The 9,813-nt window shown below is 39.3% G+C and overlaps 1 long non-coding RNA gene across 1 annotated transcript; it reads left to right on the top strand.

The window, feature by feature from the left end:
• The first annotated feature begins 265 nt into the window (after positions 1–265).
• LOC137256051 (uncharacterized) lies at positions 266–4,100 on the top strand. Its single transcript, XR_010954543.1, has 3 exons — positions 266–615; positions 3,168–3,247; positions 3,789–4,100. It is a non-coding gene; the product is annotated as an uncharacterized lncRNA (long non-coding RNA).
• The last annotated feature ends 5,713 nt before the right edge of the window (positions 4,101–9,813 follow it).

Below are 9,813 nucleotides of genomic sequence, written 5' to 3'. Positions count from 1 at the left end.
TCAAGAAAAGACATGTATGTTCAAAATATTAGCAACGTCGGGAATAAATATGCATGTTTGTGTTTCGGTTCCAAATATGCTAGAGTTCCTGCACATATGTCGCTTAACAATGATAGATTAAACGTCAACAATAACATACAGATGATAATAGTGACAACATTCCAACATGGATATCAACATTAAGTTGTATGTTTGGACGAAAATGAAGTACGTCAAGCAAATGTCAACAGCTCTCCCAAAGATCGACATCTCTCGTCCTCATGACACTCGGACGTGCATGGTTGGTTGGACTGTGTCTATAGATACATTTATGTCAAAGATTATTGTGTTAATTACTCATAAAGATTCAAGCGATGTACAATTCCATCCTTCATTTATGTTTGTGAGCATTGTTAACATCTCAGCATAAATGTACCTTGATGTGTATACGTTATGCTTCTCGGGCATTATGACCAAGCTTGTTATATGTCCTGCGACGAGAACATATTTAGGGCTTAAGGGATGGGTGTGATAAATTCGAGGAGGTTTAAACCTGACGTGGACACTATATAAACAGGACGGGCGGGATACCACCGTGAAGTCATCACAGAACTAATTGCTCCACGCAACCCCGAGGTAAGCACAGGCTTTATTATCATCTTCAGAGTGATCTTGTTATTGGATACATCACCACCTAGTTAGGTATGCGCTTGTGTTACGTATCTATATTCGTATTTCATTATAATGTAAGTGGCTGTTCACTCATCTTTGCATAGATATTGACCTGGAACGTATTGTGTGTTATCATAAGGAAATGCATTGCCTTGGAAGATTATTGTTGTCATAGCAGATGATATGAGTCTTAAATATAAAAGAAAATATAAACACGGGTATAAATATACCAATTCTCAAACTGCATGCAACATTTGTTGCATTATATAGAGTTGAATATGATTATAAAAGGTTTTTATTATCATTTTACAAAAAGCTTGTGCTGCTTAATCAAATGTATGCCATCAAACACAGAGAGCATTTAAGGCTTCCGCCTATATGTTCCATTCATAGTTACACATACAGTTAATTTATTCTTCTGTAATTTTATATCTAAAAGAATCCATTTTGATTATTATTTATACCAATTTATTCCCCTGTAATTTTGTGTCTACACGATGCCATTGTGATTGTTATTTATATACACTGCAGTCGATAGTATTTCTCATTTCTTGTTAATTCTGTCAGACAACAAACATTTTTAGGGAAACTGTTTGAGTGAGTGAATGGAATAGTGCGTCGAAACTTACTGTTCCTTATAAAAAACACCTGGTGTCAAAGATTATCAGTGAACCACGTAAGTGTTACAGTTACTCTCCGCGTATGTTCAACTGAAATGTGTTTCTGAGGATAGTCACGAATGGATACTGACGTTTCATGTTTTATCTACGTTCCGGAGATATTTGCTTCTAGTCCCATCAGACAGGGAACTGTTGGTTAAGTTAGATGGATGGATGATCGACTGACAGGAGTGTGCGTGAAGTAGTGCTTGGTTGGATGGATGATCGATTGACAGGAGTGTGCGTGGAGTAGTGCTTGGTTGGATGGATGATCGATTGACAGGAGTGTGCGTGGAGTAGTGCTTGGTTGGATGGATGATCGATTGACAGGAGTGTGCGTGGAGTAGTGCTTGGTTGGATTGATGACATATGGGTGGATTTATAATTGGCTAAGTGGAAGAATGGACGGATGGAAGGATAGACTGGAAATTTCGAGGAAGGATACAAAGGTATTAATATATCAAAGTATGAAGGTATGCAGGCCATCTGAAGAAAGAATGAACAATAAGTATTCGTGAAAGGTGATTACAAAGACTATAGAAGTTGACCAAGATCTTTTATGGATAAATCTTTTTTATATTTTGACACACAACGTTTCGGGGTCATAGCATCAACTGTCAGTTCATCTGATAAAGGGGTCTGGAGTGACTTTGAAACGTAGTGTGTCAACGAATTAAAAGAAAATTTAACCATTAAGGATCTTGGTCATATATAACAATTTCTAAATGCCGTCAAATATGGAAGATGGTTTTGATGGACTTGTGTTTTCATTCTAACCCGGTACGGAATCTTTCAATTTTGTATCTCTTTGCATTTTGTTCGGCCAGTTTTGTATGTGGGTTTGGTTTGTGTTTTGTTTTTAAGTTAGACCTCAGGAACAAAGGGATAAATAAGAAACTAAAACCACAGCTGTCAAACGGGCACTTGAACTTCTCGAATTTGTAAACATATGAACATTTTTATCACAAACATATTACCTCAATCTTTCAGCTATTCCATTCAGATTTATACTACCAGATACCTTTAGGAATGGAGTTTCTTTCATAATGGAAACACTGTTTCACATGAATTGTTTGTTCCCTTTGCAAATCACCCGTGTATGGAGCATGATCCACTAACAGTTGCGTTCCATACTTGCGCCTTATTCCCGCCAAGCCTCGGTAACCGCGTTTGGTGTACATCACCAAACCTTTACTAACGTGCGCTGCATTGAGGTCAATTGATCAGCTGGTGTCAACATGGCAGCAAGGAAACGTTTTGCCACAACAATTGAGGATGAAATTGAAGCAAAAATCAAGTCGATTCGATGCGTGTTGTTTTCTTTTGATTAAGCGGAAGCATTCGGCTAGATAAATGCGTTTTAACATCGTGTCGAGGGAAATACAGGGTTTTGTCAGTCCCGATAAAGGTTGTGTTCCCCTCACCTCCGGTAAGGTTCTATTCCCTTCACATCGACACGATGTGGTAACTGAAAATACCACTTTCATCCCGTACGAAGTCGACACACACCGTTTAACAGAAATACTGTTCACATAGGTGGGCGCTGGGGCAGCCTAGTAGTTAAAGCGTTCACTCGTCACGCTGAAGACCGGGGTTCGATTCCTCACATGGGTACAGTGTGTGAATACCATTCCCCTTGTCCCCGTCGTGATATTACTGGGATATTGCTGAAAACGGCGTAAAATGTCACTCACTCACTGTCCACAGGGGCGGTAAATGTCACATCTTAAGTGGTAAGTAATTGATTTGAAACAAACCACTATTTTCACGTTTAGTGGGAGATGGTAAATGTATAGATTGTCTTGCAATGTGTAAAAGTTCGTACGTGTATGATAAAATATATGTGTATGTTTTCAGAGACATCATGATGAAGGGGAAGGCTATGATTGTGATTGCTGTGATGATACTGTGTATGCTGATGACGGTGCATTCTCAAGGTAACGAAACGTGCCGTCGCTGAAAGATGTTTTATTTGCATTTCGCATTTGTTCCTCCACAGTCGGTATCAACACGTTTACAGCTTTCATGACGTATGTCAGTCAATGACTCACACATGAAAATACTTTCTTTTAAATATCAATGCATCTTCATTGTAATTTAAATGTTTTAAGAGGAAATCACAAAACTAATATGGGCATAAACTGTGGTTCTAATGGTGACATTATGTGCACTCTACAGTTGTGCTCTACACATGTACTACACTGCCAAGGGTCAGCACTATTTATTATTTTTCGTATTTTATGCTGATAGAAACTTTGAACATTTTCTTTGTCTTCCTGATTTCCTTGTTGACTTTTACGCCTTCTCCTATAGCTGAATGGATGAATGAATGAATGAATGAAGGTATGGACGGATGGATGGACGAATTCAATAACTCTGGAGAGTCACAGAAGTTAGTCAATCTTTTACGAGCTAATTCGTCTTTATACGATCGCTCAAGACTTCTTTATGTTCTGATTGTGATGTCGTTATTTGTAGGTGGACGTCCCCAAGGACGGCAACCGCCACCTGCGGCATATCCCAGCAATCAGGGTCCACTGGAGTCCTTGCTGCGACGGAGCATGTTCATGAGACAAATGCAGCCCCAGCCTTATCGGTCTCAGCCTCAGGGACCAATGATTCCTTGGTGGCTTCTGGCTGACTTTGACTTCTCCTTCTGAAACAACTGTGTCTCTGCTCTGAAGCAACTTGTTTTCTTTTCATCAGATAGGATGTGTTTCATGGGTCAGATTGATTCACACAATTGCATTACTGCTTAATGAATAATAAAGGAAATACAGTAACTGTTAATCTATTCTTCTGTAATTTTATGTCTAGAAGGTGCCATTGTGATTTTATTTATATACACTACCACCGGTTTCGAGGTATGTGATAGGGTGGGATAATCTTATGAACTTTTCGCCATTCTTATTTACCTATGAGTGCAAACGGGCGAGCGCATGTATTTATGTATGTATGTGTGTGTGTGTGTGTGTGTGTGTGTGTGTGTGTGTGTGTGTGTGTGTGTGTGTGTGTGTGTGTGTTTGTGTATGTGTGTGTGTGCAGGTAAACACTGACAGACGGCAGAGTGGGTTCATGGATGCACACATGTGAGTGGTAATTTTGATGTTTTGATGAACTTTTCGCACCCTTTAGGCCCACATCCATAAATTACTTGAAGTTCACAATATAAAAAATAGTTTTCAAAAGTGACTAGTGCCTACAGTTTCATTTCATTTTCGACTGATGAACAGCCCACTATCAAAAGATCTTATACCGTCCACCAAACCAAATTTTGCTCAGTCACATGAAAATCGACAGACCAACTCCGATGATTCGTTTGATAGAAGTTTTGGATACCCGAGTCTCATTATTTTGTAGAGACAGAGGAGAACGGGTAGGGTCAGATGTGCATGTCGCACGTGTGAAAATTTCACAACACAGGCTTGTTGTTTACCTGGCTGTCATAGCAACAGGTGCCTCCGCCCCACCCACCCCACTTCGTAAAAGCTGTCGAATTCATGTGACTATGCAAAATTTGGTGTTGTGGCAAATATTAGATTTTGCGTTAATGATCAATTCGTCGACTGTCAATGACATCAAACGGACCATGGGATGGCTTGGATCGAGGGAACAATAACTGTTCATATAATTTGGAGACGAGAATGCAAGACTTCTGCAAATAAATTTACGTTTCATTTGTTTCATTTAAACCAGTCATAATCTTTACTTTTTAGAGAAAAACATGTAATAAAAAAATGTATGATGGCACTTCTTTTTACGTGTATAAAACATGTTTCCTTCAGCAATATAAACACAGTGATTTGTTGTTCTCCTCCTGACAACCATACACAATCCGACACCACAAAGTAATATTTTCTCAGTCATTATATAGATTGAAGACAAAGGTATATTGTAAATTGAAACTGTTTTGATTGCCTACCATATTCACGAAAGAATTCTGCTTCAGTAACCAAGCGTTCATGACAATCAACGTACGTGCTAAATGCCACTACAAACTGTCAAATGTCATTTCCAAACATGTATTCCCCTTTTAAGATGCAAAAATTGAATCCACAATCCTCTTTTGAAAACAAAGATTCCAGTTCTCAGTCCTGTCCTTCTGAACTGATCTCATATCAAGCTATTTATCTTTCCACCTCCTGTCAACATCAGATTTCCCTATTCTGGAACAATCAACAATCGAAGCTCTGAAGGTCTGATCACAAGATTATGTCATACACAATTTATCAAGGTCTAGTCTACGTCAAAATATGTGTGATCAAAAGCCATGGAACTGCCTCACCTCCACAGTGCGATTGCTCGTTCATATGGATTGTCACGCGAATGTATATATATTTTGGGATGATTAATGCCCTGCATTAGGAATACCTAATGTATATTTCTGGTTTTGGCGACCCAATTTTCGGCCGCGGAACTGGAGTTGGTATTTTTGTAAGCATGTGAATTCCTTCCTTTGCTTCTCAAACCATCCCATCTATCATTACCAAACATGAATTGTTTAGGATTCAAGCACATCAGAACCGTAACCACACAAGCATCAACCGTGTCTGGGTCATGAGGTTGAAGAAACTGAGATGTCATTGGCCTGGGAATATCTGTTGATTGTGTGGGTTCTCTTAGGGTGTACATGTTCCACCTCACATCAAACACTCATATCATATCCATGAAACATGAGCATAACCCTGCCCAAGACGTCTGTAGATATGTCCATCACTTTTGGAAGATTTATCCATATGACTCTCCCCGTTTTTCACTGTGGAAAATGTTGTTCCTGGCATTTTGTCTCTAAGGACAGCATTCATTCAAGACCGGGGTTGGCTGACACCGCCGGGCTTCTCGATGCTGGTGCGTCAGAGCGTCGGGACGATATGGTATTGTTGCGTAATGATGAACGTGGTTTCTGATTTGGGGTGGACGCGAAGAAGTCCTGGAGTGGTCTTAGTCGTGCAGTCTGGACGACTTATTTTTTGCAGTCTGCAACCTGATGTGTCATCCGCAACCATCTGTCGGCAACAGGTGTGTAAAACATCCCTTATTACCCTCGTGGTATATCGTAAAGGGGTTTCATAACACCTTCGAGTAATTTGGCTGGTCAATACGTGAACTTTGACATTACCTTGCTACCTTCATCACTCTGTCCATTCGTGATTTGCATCTTGCTATAAAAGGCGACTATGCTTGTCGTAAGAGGCGACTAACGGGATCGGGTGTTCAGGTTCGCTGACTTGGTTGACACATGTCATCGATTCCCAATTGCGCAGATCGATGCTCATGTTGTTGATCACTGGATTGTCTGGTCCAGACTCGATTACTTACAGACCGCCGCCATAGAACTGGAACATAGCTGAGTGCGGCGTAAAACTAAACTCACCCACTCACTCACTGATGATTTGCATTCACTCATTCATTTGCAGATTTCACACATTCTGAGAGCATGTAAAGCGAGAACACTTCAGTTGAATTTAAAAAAATATTTTATGGTGTGTTTACAAGCATAGGTTTTATCCTAATATAACTAATACTAACAGTATTAGGATAAAAAACCGTCTTTCTCACCCATAAGATACTGCTGAAAGTTTCAAAGTATCAGTATCAAAAGTATCAGTGAAACTACCGTCCGTTGGGATTGTACTTGTGTTTGTCGACTTGTCAACATCATGTCGAGCTCGTGGGTTTCGTTAATTAGTAGAATAACTACGAACTGGCCTTCTCCCATTCTACTTGACTCCGTACATTAATTGTGCGTATCGTGAAAGTAAAATGACACAATCTGATGTGTTATCATTGCACATACCTGACCTCTGACCTCTGATGACCTGGAATGCCGAGGATGTCCATACACAAAGGTCAAACATGCAGCGTACTTGGAAGCTTAAGTGGTGATCTGATGTATGACCAACCTGCGTCCGTATATATCAGTGTTCCTAATTAACGTACATGCGGCCTATCTTCCCTGTCCAGCTTAGTATCCGTGACCTTCTTATTTTCTTGAATGACCTCATTGGACGTCGTGCCAGCTGTTTCGTGTTTCCTCGGAGTCAGTCATGCAGATATCTTTCTTATTCAAGATTAAGACAAGAGATGATCTCCAGATCACAGAGTGTATAGTTTGGAAATTACCAACCAGTGATTGGAAACTATTTAATCAAACATAGCAAATTGTTTCTACGAAGATTCCAAGTAGTGTCACCTTCAAAACGTTTTGATCAATATGAAAGCATTCACGTTACACATGATGACGACATTTTCAAACCTAAGTTGTTTCAAAGGCATTTAGAAGTTGGAGGAATCAAACTTAATCAGGTGAAGAAGAGACTAGGATCTGTCTCGAAACGTTGTGACTTTGTATAATAAAGAAGTTGAACCATAAAGCATTTTTAGTTTGATTTTCAAACCTGACGCACCAACACAATTCTCTGTTTCTCTGTGATTTGAATGTTGGTCTGGTGATGCCATTGCGTGTATTTCTGATGGTGCCATAATGAAACACTATAAAATCAACTGTATGCGAACAGTTATAGCCACTAAATAATATTTGTAATGCATAGCTATACATGCTTATGATACAGTCGTCATTGTGCGAGAGTTCATAAAAATGTGGAAGGGGTGTGTCGCAGTGTAATTAAACCGGGCAATAATAATTACAATTTCTTTTATAAAACATAATGTGTCAACCTGAATCTTGAACCCTAGGGACTTGACAGACGGAAGACAGACGCGTTTACATGAAGTTATTTCTTTGCAAACGCGTACAAAGAACGAGCGTGTAAACACTCGTAGAAAAAATGTGAAAAATGAGGAGAGGATGTATAATACACAGCAGAGGTGTATGCGAATGTCAAACGACACTATACATCACGTAGACTGGGAAAGCCTTGTATTATGGGTGGTAGAATAGCCTAGTGGTGAAAGTGTTCGTTGGTGACGTCAAAAACCCGTCTTCGATTCCGGACATGGGTACAATATTTAATGTCCAATGTTGGTAACCCACGAGGTTATATTACTTGCTGAATAGTGACGTAAACCTTACTTACTTTTTCAAATAATTCACCTTGCAGATAGCACTGCATATATTATTACGTTAATGACACATTCATCAACATCCCGTCACGTCAATCCATGCATCGCCTAGTCTGGCCATTTGACTGTAACCACTGACAACAATCAACAATAATCCTCTGTAACCCCATCCCAAAGGACAAAAGATCTGTCAACTCCGTTCAGTCCATCAAAAAGTCTCTAAAACGTTTTCGTTTAACCAATACCTCGTGTCTACTGCTTTCCTGTAGATCAGCCTTGAGCAAGTGTAGCCTGGAAATTAGGTGCTATACAAGTTAATTATTTTCTTCCACAATTTTTGTGTTTACTGCATTAAACAGTGTGAACGCAAACGTCGACACACGCACACTAATAACGATACCGATTAATAATCATATACTTGAGATGTATTCCTGTCGGATAGTGGTCACAGTAAGGTCATGACGTCATAAACATGACGTCATGACTTTTCCCTGGGTTTGTTGTCTCTATTGTTTGAATATTTGTTGTTTGTGGATTCATGGGATCAGTTCTAGTTTCAATCATCATTAAGCTTTTTTCGGGATTAATGAACAATCAAACTGCCATCGTGTCTTTTAACATGCAATCCGTTTCCGAAACAGACTCCACTTTTCAGAACCTTCCCTGCTTTCAGTAACACGAGTAATGGCAGGTGACATATATGGTATCTTCAGCGAGCATATGTTGTGAGCGTGCTGTAAATGGGATCTTAAAACTGTTGTAAATACGACCTGATGTTTATACTATTCTGAATTCGATCTCAATATCGTTGTAAATGTAATATCGTTGTAAATACGATACTAATCCTGTTTAAAAATACGATCTTAATATCGTTGTAAATGGATGGTAATACTGTTGTAAATCTGATCTTCATATCGTTGTAAATATTTTCTTAATACTGTTGTAAATACGACGTTAATGTCGTCTTAAAGCTGATCACATTACTGTTACGAGCGATCTTAATAGACGTGTAAATGTGATCGTAATTCTGTTGTAAATGTGGTCTGAACTATACCAATGACCACTATGTGTCAGCTGATGTATTTGATAAATGAATGAAGTAAGACTGCCAACCTGACGCTATTAGTCACTGCAGTATACACATTTTAATTAACATACAATATCTTATTCCAGGATATTCAAGACTTTGGAATGTTCATTTTGATTAACATCATATGACAACACGGCATCTCTATTACCAAATTCAGAGGGTTGTAAATTTGAAATTTCAGCAGTCAGACGCGTCCAAATGAGGTCAAGCCTGACTCTCCACGGTAAAGATGACAGTTGGTTTTAGTTAGAGGTAAGACGTATTTATCAAGCAATAGCTTCCATATAAGCTTGACCTATCATTGGACGGGGGTTCATTTGTACAGCTGAAGACGTCCATCGCTGGACATTAAGAGATACTGGATGAACCATAAGGTGAGGACCTGTCAGC

Source organism: Haliotis asinina, chromosome 11 (assembly GCF_037392515.1).
Source record: "Haliotis asinina isolate JCU_RB_2024 chromosome 11, JCU_Hal_asi_v2, whole genome shotgun sequence".
Classification (NCBI taxonomy): Eukaryota; Metazoa; Mollusca; class Gastropoda; order Lepetellida; family Haliotidae; genus Haliotis; species Haliotis asinina.
Note: the sequence above shows the minus strand (reverse complement) of the source record. Positions and strands in the feature narration are given on the sequence as shown.